Genomic DNA, 20,023 nt, shown 5'->3' with positions numbered 1-20,023 from the left:
ACCCTTAAAAACCTCCCAATTGTCTGAGATAACTAGATTATGTTAACTCAGTACTTACTTTATCCCCTGTACTTATTACAGGGAATACCTACAGAGAAATGCAAATACTGAGGTAATGTTATGTAGTTAAATAAGGCATCTAAAGAGTTTAAGGGCAAACACTCTGTTGGTGAGCCACTTTTTCCATCTGTTAACAGACATCACTGTCAAACAAATACACTGGTGGCTAAAAAGTTTTTACTCTTAGCATCCCCAAGAACCATGGTAGCTCTAATAAAAGGATTTGAATCCCCCCTACCCCCACTACATATACTCCCTGCTTTATTTTCCCTTTCTAATGTGTAACACAGAGACAAATACACTGTATCCTCTTTATAGCATCCTTCTGGAAAGGCACATTTTGAATGTTATAAAGAAGTACTGTCATAATGAGGCTAATGACAATAGGGTTTCCAATATCAAAGAGCCAACATGCAGCTGCTTTATTGTATGACAGATATAGCACAGAGCTTCATAATGAGAGTAGAGGGTTTTTGGGTTATGCATTTTAATGAATTTTGTATTAAACTGTACTACGGAAGCTGTAATTTGCATTTCACATTACTATACAGACAGAAGGAATTGTTAACACATTGAGACAGAAACATTAACCTGATATTGTGGATTTAAAATTAAAAAATAATATACAGGCAGTTGTATAGAGGTTTTGATGGTTTGAGAACAGAAAAGTATGTTATTCAATCCTTTGGCAGAGAAAATATAGGAATAGAACACGTCTCTTTTGACCTGTAAGAGAAACAGCAATAACTGTTGCTTGTCGGCATGTGGCACAGTCCGCATTAGATGTCTCAGTTGCTTTTTAAATACCACCTATAATCAGTTTTCCCCTTACAGCTTTGAATCAACACCAGTGCTCCTTCTGAATCACTGTATTCAATAATAAGCATAAAGGCAAACTGATTTTGTGATAGCTGCATATTGGTATACCTTATCAGTGAGAATTTGTCCGCAGCATAGACCCCAGCAGTCATCTCCAGATCTTTCAGTTCTTTTTTCTCCTTCTCATACCAATCACTTTAGTTTTTCATTGTTCAAAGAATGAATCTAGAAGTTAAAAAGAGTAAAAATATTAGAAATGCAGCATATATATATATATTACAATGTATACTGTGCTCTATGGAACACTGTATTATGCTTATTACAGTTCATTTGATAAACAGATGTACCTTAAGAACAATTTATTCATATATTAATGTCCCATATGGGCTATCTAATCAGCTTTATTAGAAGACATTATTATGGTAAATCCCTGCAAAAACATCTTACATAACAAGGAAACAAGATCAATTTTAAAAATCCAGCAAACATGAATAATACTGATAAAAGATAAAAAGGTTTACAAATATTATTGCTAAATTATTTGAGGTCATGCACACAAACGTCAGCATTTGTCAACTGTATTTCACAGAATCATAGAAATATAGGGCTGAAAGGGATCTCAGGAAGTCATCGGGTCCATCCCACTGTGCTGAGGCAGGACCAAATATACATAGATCATCCCTGAGAGATGTTTATCTAACCTCTTCTTAAAACCCTCCAATGATGAGGATTCCACAGTCTCCCCCATATTCCAGTACTTAGCTATCCGTATCGTTAGAAAGGATTTCCTAATATCTAACTTAAATCTTCCTTGCTGCAAATTAAGCCAATTACTTATTTGTCCTACCTTCAGTGGACATGGAGAATGACTAATAACCATTCTCTTTATAATAGCCTTAACATATTTGAAGACTGCTATCAGGTCTTTCCTCAGTCTTCTTTACTCAAGACTACATATGCCCAGATTTTTTTTTTAAACCTTTCCTCATAAGTCAGGTTTCCTAAACCTTTTGGTGTTCTCCTCTTGACTCTATCCAGTTTGTTCACCTCTTTCTTAAAATTGTGGCTTCCTTAACTGGACACAGTACACCAGATGAGGCCTCACCAGAGCAGAGTAGAATGAAACTATTACATCCCATGGTTTACGTATGACAGTCATGTTAATACACCCCAGAATGATATTAAACATTTTTTGCAACTTCATTGCTTTGTTGGCTCATATTCAATTTGTGATCCACTATAACCCACAGAACCTTTTCTGCAATATTACTTCCTAGCCAGTTGCCTCCAATTTATATTTGTACATTTGATTTGTCCTTCCTAACTGTAGTGCTTTGCACTTGTCTTTATTGAATTTCATCTTGTTGAATTCAGACCAATTATCCAATTTATCAAGGTCATTTTGAATTCTAATCCTGTCCTCCAACATGCCTTCAATCCCATTCTGCTTATAAAACTTGGAGATGACACCAAGCTCTCTCTCCATTCCATTATCCAAGACATTAATGAATATATTGACTAGTAGCAGACCCAGGACAGCTAGGATCCCACTTGATCCATCCTCCTAATTTGACAGCAAACTGAGGGCTTGTCTTCACTTACCTCCGAGATTCGGCAGCAGTTGACCAGAATTACGCAAGCTACGCAAAAAACTTGTGTAATTCCCGTCGACGTCTCTGCTTTTGTTCTGCGCGCCATCTTCACTGCACTGTGCCGACGGGAACCACGTTTCTGTTGATGCAGCGCTATGCTACTTGAGGAGGTGGTCTTAATATGTCGATTTCTGGATCGACTGAGCAGGTCTTCACTGACCGCTCAGTTGATCCAGAAAAGTCGATCTGATGGCGGCAAATTTGCCACCATCAGTGAAGACATAGCCTGAGACTTCTAACTAACCAGTATAGAACTTGCCCGTTCGTTACAGTCTTTCCCTTATAAGAATGATTTTGTATCATGCACTTCAGGCAGAAAGCACAGTGTCAGTCCCAGGCCTTGTTTAACTCTTGTAGCTAATAAATTCTCTAATCTTCTTAGGCTATGTTACATGATATGCAGTGCACTCTAAATATACTGGATGCGAATAGTCTGGATGATGTCATCTATTGGAGAAAAATTGTTTTCCAACACACTGAAGGCATGTTGTGGTATCAGTTAAAACAGAAACTATTTTTCCCCAAGATGCATTCCCTCAACATTGTTTCCCCTTTTTCTTCTCCATGTCCATCCAAATGTTATGGGAGTTTTGCCATTGACTTCAGTGGGGCCAGAATTTCACCCTACATCTCTCTCTCTCTAATAATACCAGCTCCCCTCTTCCCAATTCATTCACTGACCATACACAGCAGACATGAACATAAAGATGCACCTCATCTAATACTTTTATAATGTGTTTTAGGTGGCCGTCTCATTTCCAAATGTATATTTATGATTATATGCACCTGTTCTGGTAATGTATGTTAGTGTAACCACTGGCTATGCAGGAAAAGAGGTGTGAGCAAACAGTATTTTCAAACCAGCTGCATCATAAATTTTGTTTCAAATAACTCTGCAATTTATATAATCTTTCACAGTCAAACTGCTAAGTTTCTGATTTAAATACTAGGGTTATAGTCCTGAAAACACATGCCTGATCCTGAACCCACTGAATTCAGTGGCAAAATTGCTATTGACTTCAGTAGGATTTTGACTGACCCTTTAGATCATGTACAGTGCTTCTCTTCACAATTTAACTAAATACCTAAATGAAAACCTGAGTCCTTAGTTGTTTTGCACCTTTCAGCAAATTATTTGGGTACATTTTCACACAGAGTCAGACCAAGGAAACAACTGTTGCCAACGAGTGGGCTATAAACAACCCATCCTCACCACTACCACCCCAACCCCTTAACGCAGCTAGACTACAGGAGACACAAGCTTAAACAGATTCTATATTTCATTGATAAAGGTTTGTAAAGCTCAGTGCAAGGATTACATTCATTGGCTGAGATCCTGCCCTGGCTAATTGAGCCACAAGGGGATTCTCCCGCTGTAAGGGGATCCTCTGGTGATGGACAGCCATAATAGCTCCTGCACCAGCACTCCTCTGGCAGCTGTGGTAGGGAACCGGGGTTGGGGAAAGGAGGCAGCCAGGGCATCCCTATACTCAGGATGCCAAAAAACAATCCTTCAGGCTGTTGGCAACTAGCATGAATTGGAGCAGTTTTCAGGCTGTGATCTGCATCAAGTATCAGACCAACATCCAGAAAGCCCCAGTCAAAATCGCTTTTGTATTTGCCCATGCTGATCTCTCCTTACTCAGAGCTTAGGATCTGGGAAACTATGTTTAGGGTCTGGTGAAATGCTGACATATAATCCACACTAAGCAAATATTTGTCCTTCCTTCACAGTATTCTCACAGGGTCAGAATTTGCCCTTCCATACATGTACACAACTCATCTAGGTTTCAGCTCCCCTGAATTTTATTTCCTCCCCTGGATACGTGTCTGAAGGCAGAATTTGGCAGACAGCAAGTTTGAATAGTAAGAATTTGGCCCAGGCAGGAATTAAGGTTGCGGTAGCTCTGTGTGTGTTCATCATTGATTCCTTACATCAGTTCAGGTTTTGAAGTCTGTGGCAAAACTCCCATTTACGTCAGCAGGCCCACAGTTTCACTCCAGAAGTTTTAAACTCTTCTTTCAGTAAGGATAACATTACTTGAAATATGTTGGTTCCAACAGTTCTCTAACTAAGCCTTCCTCCCTAGAGCCAAATGAAGACAACACTGTTCAGACAAAGAGAGGACTTGAACAGTCTTCATTTTAATATTTGTTATTTAGGCATTTTAATTCTTTATTCCAATTCCTGAGCAATTCCAAAACAAGCAATTATAAGAAAAAAACAACAAAAACCCTAGCAGATAGCATACAACTAAAATTAACAAAAGTCTTGAAAGAATCAGAACAAAGGATAACAAAGCTGCTCCTAAAATAAACTAAAATAATAGCTATAATTTAGACAGGAGAAAGTATGACCACAAAGTATAATGATTTGTACAGTAATCTGATTTCACTTTGTCCAGTTTGATTGATAAAACTTTTCAGTAATAGGCCTCAATCTTTCAAATCTTTGTATCTGTGAGTAATCCCATTTAAATTAATGGGAGTAGTCACATACATCAACGGTTCCCAACCTGGGGTGCCAAAGATTACATGGGGTCCATGAGACTTCAGTAATATTGAGGTCATTTAGCTACCCAAGCTCCATGCTCTGCACAGCAGCCTCCAGCTCCGTGCTGGCTGTAGCAGAGGAACAGCCCCCTGGAGCCCCATATGGGCGAAGTGACTGGCTGGAGGGGAGCAGCCCCAAGCCAGTGGGGACCTGGAGCAGCCCCAGCCAACCCACCAGGGCCCGCCTTCATTACACTCAGTCCATGAGGGACAGAAAGAGCCGGGCCACACAGAGCGTGCAGTGGCAGCTGCACCAGGGAAGGCTTAGCTTCTTACTCAAGTAAAATTAATTGTTATTATCTGTGCTTATAGAGGTTATATGTGTTTATGGCCAATGAGGAGGTGGGGAGGCGCATGTTTTACTTAGTGTTAACTAGTGGGGCTTTCACTCAAAATGGTTGGGAACCAGTAACATACTGGAAGTACAAAACATGCATAAGTGTTTGGAAGATCAAGACCACGAGCACAAAAAAAAAAAAAAAAAAAGCATGCACTGCAGTATCGTTAATGTACTCATTTTATTTTACTGAAATCCAGAATGCTTGAGAATTTTAAAACTTTAAAGATGATTCATAACATGAGAGACAGGAATAATTAAAGGATAAATAAGTATTAATAGCACTGGAGCACACAAAACAGTGAACAGTTTCAATAGCTGATCTCCCCTATTTCTGTAGCCCTTCTCATGTAGAACTCACACTTTTTTCTAACAGGAGTTATTGTGCAGAAGAGCTGATTTGGTGCAGCAAGGCTGAGGTATTAGAAAATTTAAAAAGCCATGTATAGCAAGCCTATGGAAAAATCCTGCCCTGTGCTTTGCTGGTGTACAACAGGAGAATACGTAGGGAGCTTTTAAATCCTCCCCCTGCCCCCTTGAGAGTAAGGGTACGGTCCTACCAAAGCACACAAATGCACTCTGGGAAGTATGCACACTTTACAGCAAAGCATATGCCACATCTCCACAGAGGCATGATCTCTAGTAGGAGGAGCATATCCAGCTGTTAAACCCACTGTCATCAGCTACAAGCACTAGCCAACAGCAATAAGGGCACACCCATTGCTCTTGCTTAGAGGAGTGAGAATCATGCTGGCTTACTCTGGGACATTCATCCCTGTACCAACAGTATGGCTCAGGTCATGACTGAAGTCCACCTTCTTGTTACTTATCTCCCCCTTCCCCCTATGGATGTCTGACTCCAAGGCAACATTTGACAACCTCCTACCTGTGAGTGTTGTTTCTGCTGTAATGAACTGGTTTGTGTGTAAACTACTGCCCTCTGCTGGATAGAATCAAAACAGCTTAATTATATTTCATAGACCCTGTACTGAAACCAAAGAGTGATGTTCTCATTTAGCGCAAGAGATAGTGGTTTTTGTTTTTGAAGACGTCGGATAGGAGTTCTAGCTCTGCTACTGGCATAGCATGCAGCCCAAGTCTTCCCAGTGGTCACTAAGTACTCACTGATCTATTAGCTGTATGCTCAAATAAAGGGATCCATTCATACTGTTTTTTTATTGCATCTTTAAAGAAAAAAGTACTGCTCCCTTTATTACTAAGGAGTCAAGTGTTAGGCCACCTGTTTTGTGAATATAGCCATGTTGTCTCACCAAAAATGAAAAATTGAGCAGGACCTAGTTTAAAAAATGAAAATATATTCAAGAAGAGAGCCTGGGAAGATGAGGTAATGGGATTGTTCAGATGTTGCAGGATGCCACTAAGGAGTGGATGTTTTAGATTTTCCTGCACTTTGAAATTCTCTACTTCTCATCTAATCAGATTACATAAATCCTGCAGTCCTACCATAATCTGTATTTGACAAAATATCCATTAATTTCTCTAGGACTTAATAAGGACTGCAGTTTGGGCCCATAAAATAGGAAGCTGGGGAAAAGGATTGGAATTCCCAAATCCTTAGATAAAAAGCAGCTAATGAAAGTAAATATAAGCTATTGTACATATCTAATAAACTATCAATGATATAGTTAGAAATATACCCTTTACTGTTTTATTTCTAGAGCTGAGTGTGTTTGGATATTATCTGTCACGAGTACATTTAACAGATGGATCAGTTGTGAATTAAAAGCAAATACGTTGTTGAGATATAAAGCGATGTTCATTAATCCCACTCTATTCATAGTTTAAAAACACTCAAACACAGCAACTGTACTATGCTGCTTCACAAGGGGGAAGTAGGAAGCGGACCTGAATCAAAAGCAGATCTGGAGCAAGGTACTGTCATGTACATATGCTGCCCAGTACAGCAGAATACTTTATCCCTAGTCTCAGCTCCTATAGCTCTATAAAGAAAGTTTGAGACATTTCCACTCAGGCTTACATTTTAGGCACCATGGACTCCTGCTGGTTAAAATGTTATTTAAAATAACCAGTAGATGGCAGGCCTGCAAAGCCTGATAAAATTGTTCAAATACATTTTATTTTAGTAAGAGACACAGAACAATATTTTCATTCAAAATTATTTCATTTTAAAGCCAATTGGTTTTTGTATTTTAACTACCCTAACAGGATCTATTTGTACACATTTAGGGACATTTGAAAGAGTTATGGATGCAAAAAAACACAGTTAGTGTCTCAAACAACCCAGATTAGATCCATTCAAGCCAAAACGTCTGCTTTTCAAAAGTTAAAGCAGAATATAAAAAAGTACAGATAATTTCCGCTATAGCAATATTCAGCTTGTCTAAGACATTCCCCAAGTCACAATTCATTACTACCAGCATATTCTTTACAAGGTAAGAGATGGACCAGCGAGAAAACCATTTCCTGTATCTAAGTTTGGCTTGCAAGGAAAATAAACTGTGTATTTTATCTATTCCTTTGATTATTCTTCCAGAAATTAGAATTATACACAGTATATGTAAATGTAATACACCATTGTAACAGTTTTATTGATTATGACTATGTCTGGGTCTTAGTGCTTCGTAATAATAGGGAAGAAAATGTCCCATGTAAAAATCCATAATTTGATCTGAAATATCAATTTCTACAAGGAACAAACAGAACTTAATATTATTTGTGGACCAAATCCTGCTCACCTTCACTATGTGAGTAGACTCATAAAACAGTTGTGTGAGTAAGGCAAACAAGATTTATCCCTGTCTTTATCAAGGGAACTTATGATGATGAGGAGAACATTCTACTTAATATGGACTACTGAAGAAGAAAGCTTATAAGCACTTAACTTTAGGACTTTAGTGACACATTTTTATCATGAGGTGTCCTGTGTATAGAATCTCTATGGATAATAATTCTATGCTTGACTGATAAGTATATAGCAGTAAGGACATACTACCGACCACCTGACCAGGATGGTGATAGTGACTGTGATATGCTCAGGCAGATTAGAAAGGCTATAAAAATAAAAAACTCAATAATAGTAGAGATTTCAACTATCCCCATATTGACTGGGTACATCACCTCAGGACGGGATACAGAAATAAAATTTCTTGACATCTTAAATAGCTGCTTCTTGGAGCAGCTAGTCCTGAAACCCACAAGAGGAGAGGCAATTCTTGATTTAGTCCTAAGTGGAGCATAGGATCTGGTCCAAGAGGTGAATATAACTGAACAACTTGGTAATAGTGACCATAACATAATAAAATTTAACATCCCTGTGGGAGGGGAACACCAAAGCAGCCCACCACAGAGGCATTTAATTTCAGAAAGGGGAACGACACAAAAATGAAGAAGTTAGTTAAACAGAAATTAAAAGGTACAGTGCCAAAAGTGAAATTCCTGCAAACTGCATGGAAACTTTTTACAGACACCATAATAGAGGCTCAGTTTAAATGTATATCCCAAATTAAAAAACATAAGAAGACCAAAAAAGTGCTACCATGGCTAAACAACCAAGTAAAAGAAGCAGTTAAAGGGGAAAAAAAGCATCCTTTAAAAAGTGGAAGTTAAATCCTATTGAGGAAAATAGAGAGGAGCATGAATTCTGGCAAGTGAATTGTAAAAATACAATTCGGAAGGCCCAAAAAGAATTTGAAGAACAGCAAGCCAAAGACTCAAAAAGTAACAGCAAAAAAATTTTAAGTACATCAGAAGCAGGAAGATTTTATTTTATTTTATTTTTAAAGCAAACAGTGGGGCCACTGAACAATCAAGATGCTAAAGGAGCACTCAAGGAAGACAAGGTTATTGCGGAGAAAATAAATGAATTCTTTGCATTGGTCTTCATGGCTAAGGATGTGAGAGAGACTCCCAAACCTGAGCCATTCTTTTTAGGTGACAAATCTGAGGAACTGTTCCAGATTGAGATGTCATTAGAGGTGGTTTTGGAACAAATTGATAAATTAAACAGTAATAAGTCACCAGGACCATATGGTATCCACTCAAGAGTTCTGAAGGAACTCAAATGTGAAATTGCAGAACTACTAACTGTGGTATGTAACCTATCATTTAAATCAGCTTTTGTATCAAATGCCTGGAAGATAGCTAATGTGATGCCAATTTTTTTTTTTAAAAGGCTCCAGAGGCAATCCCGGCAATTACAGGCCAGTAAGCCTAACTTCAGTACCAGGCAAATCAGTTGAAACTATAGTAAAGAGCAGAATTATCAGATACATAGATTAATATGATTTGTTGGAGAAGAGTCAACATGGTTTTGTAAAGGGAAATCATGTGCCACCAATCTACTAGAATTATTTGAGGGGGTCAACAAACATGTGGACAAGGGTGATCCAGTGGATATAGTCTACTTAGATCTTCAGAAAGCCTTTGACAAGGTCCCTCACCAAAGGCTCTTAAGCAAAGTAAACGGTCATGGGATAAGAAAGAAGGTGCTCTCCTGGATCAGTAATTGGTTAAAAAATAGGAACCAAAGGATAGGAATAAATGGTTAGTTTTCAGAATGGAGAGAGGTAAATAGTGGTGTCTGCCAGGGATCTGTACTGGGACCACTACAGTTCAACATATTCATAAATGATCTGTAAAAAGGGGTAAAAAGTGAAATGGCAAAATTTGCAGATGATACAAAACTACTCAGGATAGTCCAGTACAAAGCAGACTGCAAAGAGTTACAAAGGGATCTCACAGAACTGGGTGATTGAATTTCATCTGCTGTTTTGTTGCCCAATGTTGATAAATGCAAAGTAATACTCAGTGTAATAAACATAATCCCAAATATACTCACAAAATGATTGTGTCTAAGTTAGCTGTTACTACTCAAGAAAGATCTTGGAGTCATTGAATGGGAGGTTTTCAAAGAACTATCCTCAAAGTGCAGCGGCAGTCAAAAAAGCTAACAAAATGTTGGGAATCGTTAGAAAAGGGATAGATAATAAGACAAAAAATACTATATTGCCTCTTTATAAATCCATAGTACCCCCACATCTTAAATTCTGCATGCAGATTTGGTCGCCCCATCTCAAAAAAGATATATTGGAATTGGAAAAGATACAGAAAAGGGCAACTAAAATGATTAGGGGTATAGAAAAGCTTCTATATGAGGAGAGATTAATAAAATGGACTTTTCACCTTGGAAAAGAGACGAGTAGGGGGGATTGATAGAGGTGTGTAAAATCATGATTGGTGTGAAGTAAGTAACAAGGAAGTGTTATTTACTCCTTCTCATAAACACAAAAACTAGGGGTCACCATATGAAATTAATAGGTAGCAAGTTTCAAACAAACAAAAGGAAGCATTTCTTCACACAATGCACAGTCAACCTGTGGAACTCCTTGCCAGAGGATGTTGTGAAGCTCAAGAGTATAATTGGGTTAAAAAAGAACTAGATAGGTTCATGGATGATATGTCCATCAATGGTAATTAGCCAGGATAGGCAGGAATTGCTGTTTGCCAGAGGCTGGGAATGGCCGACAGGGTGGATCACTTGATGATTACCTGTTCTATTCATTTCCTCTGAAGCACCTGGCATTGGTCACCATTGGAAGACAAGATTCTGGGCTAGATTGGTTTGACCCAGTATGGCTGTTCTCATGTTTGTTTTAATATTTTACTCTTAAAGCTGTATTTTGAGATCTCTATCAGATCAATCATTTTGAATGGTAGTGGAATGACACTAGGGATAATAAAAGCTATATTTAAACCAATGTGTATCTACTTTTATGTTGATATCAATATGAAATCATGTGGGGGGGGGAAGGTTCAATTCCTCTGCTAAGTATTTGAATGTTATCACATTTTAGCCCCTTATCCTCAATTGTTTAGTGTGCCAGAAGGAAATACCTTACTTTCTTACCAAAAAAAAAAAAAAAAAAAAAAAAAAAAGAAGAAGCAGCAGCTTTGTAGGTAGTCAGAGAGTTATGCTGACAGAGGCTGTGATAGATTGTGACATCAGTGGTTACTCAACCAGTCATATAAGTCATGAGGTCATTTGCATACCAGAATTCTACTAGCTGAAACACCATAATAGTTGGTCTGGGTTTTCTTACTCTGCGTAAAGGTCATATTTCATGTCTGTGGCCTCACAGCCATTAAATTATAGCCCTGTGATTACATATTTGAGGCATTCCAACTGTTATGACCATATACCAGTCTATGTTTGTGGATACAAATTAGAACAATGCAATAAAGAACACTATTATTAGATTGTAAAACTCTAACCTGTCTGGAATACTTTCCTGATTATATAAATAAGCATAGCTATGAAATACTACTTTTTGCCACCTAGCAGTAAGATTTCTACTTATCTATTCCATAAATTTATTGCAGAAGTTTTCAAAATTACTTGAAACTAAAATTTAAAACATACCCTCTGTCTTATTTTCAAAAAATTAAGATTATTAGAGCCTTTCTATGGGGTCCTGGTCAACACCCACAACTATCACTTATCCAGCACCCTATAGCTATGGAAGAGTTTGGGCTCCCAGACCTACAAAATTATTATTATGCTTTTATCAAGTCACAGACATCAAATTGGTTCCAGCATGTGAACATCTTTCTGCCCATACAGATGGAAATGGGTATTAATCCATCCAATTCTCCTTGCAGGTCTCCTTGGTTCCTCTTTTTTGCCTGATGGAGAAAAATAACGTACCCGCAGTGGTGTCTGTATGAAGGGTTTAGGCTATTCTAGTTAAGAGGTACCAGTTTCATCTTCACCATTCTAAACCACCTATCTGCAGGTAATCCAGACTTATAAATGGCGGGGGGGGAGAGGAGGGGAAAGCTATTATTTGGAAGAACTGGCTGAACCAGGACATCATATGGATTTCCCAATTAGTCAAGAATGAGGACTTTGTCTCTTTTCTAATACTAAAGCAATATATGACCTGCCACCTTCAGTAGAGTGGCAGTATTTACAACTAAAACACTTGCTAATGTATCAATTTGGTCCAGATGTCCTAGGACTGCCAGAGGCCCGAAAGCTACTGGGAACCTTGGAAATGCCTCAGACTCCCCATGTCCACTATGTATGATTTACTAATGAAGAGGAACTCCATTGGTTTGGAGTTCTTTGTGAAAGCATGAGTAGGGGAGTTAACACAGCCCATAAAAGAACCTAGTTATAGAGCATATTATGGAATGTTAAAAATGCTTCTTTGGATCTCAGGCTGCCTGATATAGCAAAAGATTCTATTCAAAATGTATTGGAAGCCACAGAGATGTAGAAGATGGGGACCTTGTCCCCTAGTATTTGCTGGTGCTGGAATAAAGAAAAGGAGCCCTGATGCATATGCTATGAGACTGTCCAAGCTTCAGACAGCTATGGAAAGAGTGAAAGTAGTACTTGGTTTCACAACCAAAACTCAGCTGAAAAATTATATCTTAGGTTATTTAGTTACTCTGGGTTTAATTCCACCACAAAGACATTTATTCTCGAGAGTCATAATGATAAACAACCATATGATTTAACAAAAATGGAGGAGTAGGCTTACTCCAAGAATAGAGCAGTAGTAACTAGACCTGTCTGAGTTAGCAGCCAAAGAAAGGATTCCTTATCAAAGTAGAGAGCAATTATATTAATTTGAAAAAAATTGGTCCCCATTTCCTGATGCATTGGATAAAGAATGCTGAGATAGCTCAAAAATGCCAGACTTCTATTCCAACAGACCTCTGCTTTTTCCCTCCCTCTTCCACCTGTCCCCGCCTTCCTTTTTTGTTTGTGCAGATTTTTTGTTGTTATTATTGTTACCCCTCTCCCCTCTCCCCTCTCCCCCCCCCCCCATACACACTCTGAACAGTTACATCCATGTAATATTGTCTGGCCTTGCAGCTCTGACAAGTTGTAAAATTGTGTAATTGCATAATTTTATTGGCTATTCTGTGAAATGTGCAGTATTTGGTAACTTATACAAACTATAAATCATTTACCTTTTCTACTTTTGTTTGTTTTTTATTAATTTTCATAAAGAAACAATCACAAAAAATATGGGAGTAGACCATATTATTTTAAAAAAACCTAAACTAACAAGTTGACTATGTAATCCTCACATTTGGTTTTCTTGATGGCAATCACTTTTTTTTTAATACTAACAAAATCTTTACGTTATTACATGATGTTATCAGGCCACAAGATCTGATTCTGCAACCCTAGTAGCCAACCATATTCACATGAGTAGTCCCTATTAACTTCAATGAGACTACTTATTGGGTGAGTACTACTTTGTGGGATTAAGGGTTTCAAAATCAAGTTATTTCACAAAAGGGCCATATTTCATTTAAAAACGACACTATCATTAGCATAGGAAGGGGATGATTCTTCCGTTGACCAACCCTTGAGCACCCCACCAGGAACAATCATAGTCCTTCAGGTTGGGAGACCTTCATCTATGCACACCCAGAGGTGAACATCACCCTGAAGGGCACAGTAAGGAGGCAAGGCCATTGGCTCATCAGACAGGAAGACTGCAGTCTTTAGGGATGGTGCAGCCTGCACACCCACCATGCAGCAGGGAGCTCAAGAAGGAATTACACTTCTTTAAGCTCCCTGCATGATATATGGCTCCACACTGCCCTTTATTGCGGAGATGTGCCCAAGAGACTCAACCTAGCTCTAGGTAGGCTGCAACATCCCTCTCCCCTGTGCCAGCTTCTCATCTCAGTTACACCAGTGCAAGTCCAAGTAACATCACTGAAGTAATAATTAGTTATGTATATTGCCCAAAGTGTATAGTCTTCCCTGTCCACACAGTAGGTTACAGTCCTATAAAAAGTGTGCATTATAAGAGCTAGATGGTGGCATCTAATGCATAAGTAATGCAGGGGAGCTGCAATGGAGGCATTTTTTCTGAGAGGTAGAATGCCTTTAAGAGCACTTCAGTGACATTTAGGGGAGAGTATTCAGCAACCACGCAAGCAGGTGTGTATAGAAGAGGCTCCACTTACCCCCTGGACCTCTTATCAAGAGAATTGCTTGCATGGGGATGGAGAAAATATCTCAGTGGCATTCCCTGTACTTCTCCAAATGCCAGGGCTGCAATGCTGGCTAGCCCTTACATGAGTAACACAAGAGAGTTGGGCACAGGAAGGAGCTACTAAGGAGTATTTACAACATATCCATAGATAAGTATTGATAAATCATCCTTGGGTCTTGTAATCACATCATTTTTCCTGTCCTACATCAGCTTACCTATGCCTCAGTTTCCCTTCACCCTCAGATAGTTGGGTGATTCATTAGGTTGGTAGTTTGGCTCTCTAACCAATGCAAAAATCCTCTTCCAGGCAAAAGAAGAGAGTCCAAACAAAACTGAAACAACCCTTAAGCAGCCTACTCTGGATTCAACTGTGCTGACCCCCCCAACAGAGCGGTTGCTAGTTCTCTCATGGCACCATGTAGAGGGAAGGTGGTGCCTCCCCTGCCTCTAGTACAGGCCCCTACATTGTTTAACAGCAGTCTACCCTAAACTGCCTTGATTTGCTGTTTGTCAGGGCCACTTTCTGTAGTGCCCATGGCTATCAGGCCTTCACCTCTGGCTCCCTAGTATACAGACTCCAGGGTTCTTCTGTAGCTCACCTTCTAGGTCTCCTCCTTAACGCCTTCCTGGGCTGCTTCTTCACCAACTTCCTTTCAGAAGAGAGCTACCAACAGACTGTGCCCCCATTGCTGCAGTGCCTTCCAACAAAATGTTATTCCCAAAATCTTGCAGTCCCAGCCAGCCAGCAAGCTGCTCTTTATATTGCTCATAGTCAGCTGATTTCTGTCACATGATCTGGGGAGAGGGGAAGCAGGCACCAGAGATAGTACTTGAACCCCCTTAAAAGACCAGGTCATCCTGAGTCAGAACTCTTCATCTGTAGGGCTCAAGGTGCTTTACAAAGTTGGGCAGGGATTTTTTTTCAGATAGGGAAACAATACAGAGAAGATAGATAGCACTTTAGAGTAATTCAAATTAAAATTCTGAGTGAGGTTATACAGAGCCAAGTGTCTGGAAATGTGTTGGTGTATGCAGCTCACATCAAAAAGGATGCAAAGAAGTATATAGCAAAAAAAATACTAGCAAGTATGCAATTTAGTAGTGCCCAAAATGCCTTGTAGCTGGGAGACAGTCCATATTGTAATGAAGGACCATGATTTTCACAGATTATATTTGTTCTTGGTGTAAATATTTGCTGAAACTGAAACTTGTGTTAAAATGTCTCGCCCTTGAAATGGGTGAGAAGTTAACATACTTTTCTTTGGATGAATGAATGCAAAATAGCATGTACCGAGAAAGTATTTTTCAAGAGAGATTCAGAACTTTTTACAACTCAGTTAAAAAATACAGCACTGTAGGTGATTTTTGAAAACTGGTTTTGCACACACAGAGTCACAGCTTTAATAAGTACAATGGGCCAAATCTTGAAAAGTGTTGAACACCAGCAACTTTCATTGTTTTCAATAAAAGTTTCATACGATCAGCTCCTTTTGACATGTGGTCCACTGGGTATTATATTAATACCATAACCACTCCATGTTATGGATTTATGTGGGATTCTAAGGTTGTATGATGCTCATATTTGCATTCTTGCAATCCTGAGACTACCAGTCCCCTAGTCTTCCTGACAACAGGCATGGATGAGCTGTAGGAGCCCATGCGGTTCTTTTTTACTAGATAATCACCCTTTTACTGGAGTGATCTTCTCAGAGCCAAATACACCAGCTCATTAGTCACATTTTTCTGTTGGTGCAGTGCAAAGTGACCATACCTGAAAGTCTGGCCCATTTTCTTTAACATTGACTAAACAAATATACATATATAGTCCAGTCCTGAGGTCAGAGAAGGTATGTCAACACTGCCATTAAAAACCTGTGGCTGGTGCAAGTCAGCTGGCACAGGCCAGCCGCAGGTTTTTAACTGCAGTGCAGACATACCCTGAGAGATTTTCCCATATAGAGATTTCAGGATCTTGTACTATCAGAGTGTTTCACCACTCCACTGTCAGTGTATGGCTGCTGCCTTAGATTCCAGCCTTCTGTGCAATCACACACACACACACATTTTAAATTTCAAACTAAAGTCTCCCCAGCTGGGGTGTCATTTATCAATATGGAAGTTACAGTCCAACTCTTGCGGGGGAGACTTTCCCATTTTGAGCTCCTTCCCCTAGGGTGATCAGATGTCCCAATTTTGTAGGGACAGGCCTGATATTCAGGTATTTGTCTTATATAAGCGTCTCTTACACCCCACCCATCCCAATTTTTCACACTTGCTATCTGGTCACCCTACCTCAGCTCTCTCAATTCCCAGAGCCTCAAGACTTCCCCTCAGATTTCCCCAACCTTTCCAATGAAGACAGCAGTTCTTCTTGCCTGTATCCAGTTGCACCCAACTCTCCACCCCAGCTAAGGGAGCTCTCCACAGTTTCGCTCAGACGGTCCCAGGCCCAGCCACTGATTCCTGGCCATAGCCTCCCTTAGGGTCCTTTTGCCTGCCCTTACCTAGAGGGACCTAATAGCTGTAGTCCTCCTGGATCCCCAGGAGGTCATTCCCAGGCTAAGAACCAGGATCTGCTTTTTGCTTTGCTCTCAGCCTGGTCACATGATCATACTGGAATACTGAGCCCAGTACTGTGGTCCACACTTCAAGAAAGATGTTGAAAAATTAGAAAGAATTCAGAGAAGCGTCCTGATACTAATTAAAGAGTTGGAAAACATGCCTTATGAAGTGCAATTTCCTTAACCTATCAAAGAGAATATTAAGGTATTACTTGATGATAATCTATAAGTACCTACATGAGGAACAGAACTTTTATAATAGACAGCTCTTCAATCTAGCAAACAAATGTATAACAAGATACAATGGCTGGGAGTTGAAGCTATAAAATTTAGACTAGAAATAAGGTGCACATTTTTAACAGTGAGGTTAACCAACGATTGGAAGCACTTACCAAAGGCTGTTGTGGATTCTCCCTCCCTGATTTGTATCTATCTGTCAGGTTAAAATATATGCATTTTAAAAACTACATATGCACTACTCAAAAGAGTGTTAATCACTCCTAAAAGGATATTTCCTATCATAATAAAATGTGACTTCTCTAAGCTCTTCCCTGGTTTCTTTCATATACATAGGGAGACAATTACAAAACCTCAAGGGTGATTATTCTTCCCAGCATCTCACAACCAGCACCTGGGGATCGCTTCTCCTGCTGTGCTTTAATTATAAGAAAGTGAATGTCAATAAAGTTGGTTGGAGAAGCAGAGCATATAATGGGTAAAAGCTCCTCCAATTTCAAAGCAGCAGGGGAAGGGTGTGTTGAAGCCATGGAAGAAATGAGGGATGCATAGAGAGCTTCCACACCAAAAAGCACACCTAAATAATATTGCTTCCTTGGAATTAATGGCCAGAGAATACGCTGAAACAGGAATCTAAGAAGAATGTGAGGTTAGGAGTCCAGTCCCACTGAACACCTGTAGATTGATTTTAAGGGTAAATTGGTTTCTGAAACATTACAAGAGTCTTTGGAATAGAGGGAGGGTCCATATTAAAAAAACTAATATTATTCCCTCACAATAATGTTTGAAAGTTACATAGATGTAGGCAGTTTGTAAATTGTGAGAGGTCTGTGTTTATTTTATAAAGACAAAGTAAAAGAATTATTAATAAACTCTAATTAATTTCCTCCTTTTTTTGTGCATTAGGTGTTTGAGACAAATTGCATAACACTATATTATGTTGTTGAATGATGTCAGGTGAATTTTACAGATGCAATTGGCATCTATAAATTGCCCAAGACTTCTACAGAGGAGTACGAAACAATAGCACTATCAGAAAATGCATACATTGGAAAATTTTGTTTGCCAGAAATATTTTGACATTATATAGAGAAATTAAATTTTAATTTATAGAGAAATTGAATTAATACCTGCAGATGTTTCTGTTGAAAGTGGAATAACTACAATTAATAAGAAAGTAATGAATGCCTCTATTAGCAAGAATTAGAGAGGCATTGTGCAAATAAATGGTTATGATAATTTTTTAAACTTTCTTTAAGTTCCATGATGGCCAGCTCCAGCTCTGCTCTGATACCCTAGAAAACAGCACAGGACATGATTTTGACAAGTATATTTTGTTTATTATTTTACAGTGAACAAATATTCCTGTAAAATAAGATCTTTCCTAAACCATACCATAGAATTGGAGGTGGGGCTTGATGTGAGTCTGCAAATTTACCTTAATTGTGAGCTCAACTGTGAGAAAGTTTTGTAAAGTGTCACAATAACGTGTAACAAATTATTTTGGGAAAAGATGCAAAAGAGACTATGCAATTAGTACAAACAAGAAGGCCTACTGATATCACTCAGGTCTTGTTAAAATCAGGCCTGGTAAACGAGAAAAGTGTGGGACTGGAAATCAATGGACCAAAATTGGTGTGCTGGAAGTTAGGCCTATTTGGTGCATAAAATAATGAGGAGATGGGGCTATTTCACCCATTACTCCCCGTTAGGAGTCCTCAAAAAGAGACTTTGGGGAGAAAAGGAAGCTACTACAATGCTGGCTGACTGAAAAGTGAGGCAGGGGAAGGAGTGAGCTTTACCATCATGGCTAAACCCCCACCATATCCTGGGATCCCAGACCTTCTTGAGAGATGGGCTAACCAGACCAGACAAAGGAACCCAGATGATATCGCTGTTGCCTCCTCTACCAGCTGCAGCTAAATCCCTACCACTACACCTAGGATGTGAGACTTTGTCATCCCCTTCCTCCCTCCATTTGTTCTTTTCTTTCCCTACCTTATTTCTTCTCTCTCTCTCTCCCCCTCCTTTGGCTTAATAAGAGTCTAGCTTAGCCAGCCAAGGCTGCCTATATTGCAAACCTACTGTAAGCCTGTGGCCACAAAGGCAGCTAAAAGCAATGCCCTAAACAACCTGATGCTGGTACAAGTTTGCCAGGTCTCAGAGTAGCTGATAAGACCATGTGGCATGCCTGTGTTTTTTCCAGCAGTGAGGTTGCCAGTCAGAGTCAACACCAGAAACAGAAGCTACACTGTCTATATCTTTACTATTCTTTTCTCTCCCCCTTTTACATTCGTCTTGTTTTGTCTTCTAGGAAACAGGATTGGACTAACAACAGCAGCTCCAGCCCATCTCAACTGACTTGTTCTCTTTTCCCCAAAAAGGACAGTTATGATCATCTGTAATATTAGCAAAAAGATCATCAGACAAGGAGTTTTTCCTTCTTAAAAACCTCTCTCCAGCTAAAGGGAAAGGGAACAAAGGGTGTTGTTAAAATCAAAGCCTTACTTAATACTTTACATTTCATATATTTTAATTGCTTTTCTTTCTTTTCTGTATCTTTATTAAAGAGTTAAAAGGAATTTTAATCATGTGTTTGCCATGGTATTAAGCAGGATGAGATCTCTGTATAGCAAACCCTGAGCTTTGTTTAAAACTGTTTAATGTTGAACAGTGACTAGGTCACGTTAACACCTTTAAATCCCTGGGCCCATATATTCCATCTAAATTAGTACGACAGGTTTAACTGGAACAGCAGATCCACTTCTCTGCCCTAAGGTTAGTAAAGTTTAGATGCTG

General features: G+C 39.2%; 2 long non-coding RNA genes across 2 annotated transcripts; one reads left to right on the top strand and one right to left on the bottom strand.

Moving 5' to 3' along the window:
- Positions 1 to 456: 456 nt before the first annotated feature.
- Positions 457 to 17,511, bottom strand: LOC137143585 (uncharacterized). The gene is made up of 4 exons (XR_010917208.1): positions 17,380 to 17,511; positions 15,026 to 15,221; positions 988 to 1,104; positions 457 to 786 (listed from the first exon to the last, which is right to left on the bottom strand). It is a non-coding gene; the product is annotated as an uncharacterized lncRNA (long non-coding RNA).
- Positions 17,512 to 17,740: 229 nt separating this feature from the next.
- LOC137143597 (uncharacterized) lies at positions 17,741 to 19,743 on the top strand. Its single transcript, XR_010917215.1, has 3 exons — positions 17,741 to 17,873; positions 18,937 to 19,170; positions 19,539 to 19,743. It is a non-coding gene; the product is annotated as an uncharacterized lncRNA (long non-coding RNA).
- Positions 19,744 to 20,023: the final 280 nt, after the last annotated feature.

The sequence above is a fragment of the Emydura macquarii genome, unplaced genomic scaffold (assembly GCF_026122565.2).
Source record: "Emydura macquarii macquarii isolate MOO-44397 ecotype Brisbane River unplaced genomic scaffold, CSIRO-AGI_Emac_v2 contig_3343, whole genome shotgun sequence".
Classification (NCBI taxonomy): Eukaryota; Metazoa; Chordata; order Testudines; family Chelidae; genus Emydura; species Emydura macquarii.
This window is presented reverse-complemented; position numbering and strand designations above follow the sequence as displayed.